General features: G+C 46.0%; 1 protein-coding gene across 1 annotated transcript in view; it reads left to right on the top strand.

Annotated features, from left to right (window-relative positions):
• ankef1a (ankyrin repeat and EF-hand domain containing 1a) overlaps positions 1-1,539 on the top strand; it is a 15,781-nt gene extending 14,242 nt beyond the window's left edge. The window contains 1 exon segment of the mRNA XM_025053611.1: positions 416-1,539. The gene's annotated coding sequence lies outside the window, so the exon portion shown is untranslated.
• Positions 1,540-1,618: the final 79 nt, after the last annotated feature.

Genomic DNA, 1,618 nt, shown 5'->3' on the forward strand with positions numbered 1-1,618 from the left:
CCTCCTGGTTTCTGCTTTCTGATAACCGGAGCTCTGCTGTCCAAGACTTTATCTAGCAATCTTGGCTGAAGTCCTTGTGGAGTTTTTCTGTGCAGTGTGCCAAGAACAAACACTCTCCTGTATTAGCTGCATCATCCTCGTACCCGATAGCATCGAAATACAATTGGTAAAAAAAAAAAAAAAGGCACAACCCACTGGTGTGTGTCCGTCAGGAGCGACCGTTCTAATGATTTCTACCCGACGGGAGAAACGAGCAGCATCAGCAGTTTTTTTTTTGCTTAATATCACACTCAAATGTAGGAAAGTGCACCCTCTGGTGGCGGATGGTAATTGTGGTAGAATGAAAGCTGTGAAGTTGCATATCAGTCGGTCAGGCTTGTATAAACAGATGTACATGTGTGTGTTTACGTTTCAGTTACAGTGTTGTCAAGTAGAGAGACAGAGAGACATACACAGTGAATCAGGACAAAAGCGAGAGGCTGATAGAACGGAGCAGGAAGCCAGACCAAACATGGGCACAGGTGACGCACAGAGGATCCCCAGTTTCCATAGCAACAGGCAGGTGCAAGACACTGGCAGCTAATCTGGCCGGCGATCTGCTGAGGTGAAACATTTGCATGCACATCACAGTGTGAATTTACGCAAACACACACTTATGCAAATGAAAAAGGAACAAAGGCACTGGGCAGCGGACGTGTTGTCCCACACACACACACACGTGTCCATTGTGACCACAAAAGAGATGAATGACCACTGGAAACCCCCGGCAACAGGAGAGCTCAGCATGTACGATTAACAACACACTGACACTGACACGTACTGAGACGCTCTGTAGTAGTAGGTGAAGAGGATGAAAGTCAACAAAGACGGAGGAGCAGGAGGAAAAGATCAAAGGGAAGAGGGAGCCAGGGGAACAGGAGTCGATCCATCCCTGGGGGAGAGGGGGGTAACATGATGAAGAGGAGGTAGAAGAGCAAAGAGGGGTGGTGCACGTAGTCCAGGGACTGAAAAAAAAAAGTAAATTTGACCCGATTTCCTTTAAGTAACTTAAATCTAAGTTAAATAGTTTTCGGAAAAAACTAGCATTTATTACAATTATATAATTTTCCACTAGGTGGAAGCAAAGGTTTAGAAGCAAGGGTTATTAAAAAAAAAAAAAAAAGACTGAGGTGTTGAGGAGGTTCTTGTTTGGGACTTTCTTCAATTCCTGGGAGTATATCCACGTTGTGTTCAACTAAACAGGCCCCGGTTTCGCACTGTATCGTAAGTCAACTGAAAGGAGAAGATGATCGCATTTCGTAACGTATACTTTTGTTTACATCAGCAGATCAATCTGGACCGTTAAAATACCTGAAGTCTCCAACAGACCGCGGTTCTCCTGTCACACACGCTGAGCAGAGGTGTCTTTCCTCCTAACCCCGACACTGTATCAGATCACTTTCCTCTGCTCGTCGACTATTGACCCACTTCATATACAGCAGCAGAGGGAGGGACCGCAGCTGTTCCAACAACCCACACATATACTGGCGCTGCGCAGGGGGAGGCGGGGGGGGGGGGGGTTTCGCGAAAAATTTTTTGGGTTTTAAAATCAACACATACACACTTACCTTCCCCAGAA

This window comes from Cynoglossus semilaevis, unplaced genomic scaffold, assembly GCF_000523025.1.
Source record: "Cynoglossus semilaevis isolate Cse_v1.0 unplaced genomic scaffold, Cse_v1.0 scaffold419, whole genome shotgun sequence".
NCBI lineage: Eukaryota > Metazoa > Chordata > Actinopteri > Pleuronectiformes > Cynoglossidae > Cynoglossus > Cynoglossus semilaevis.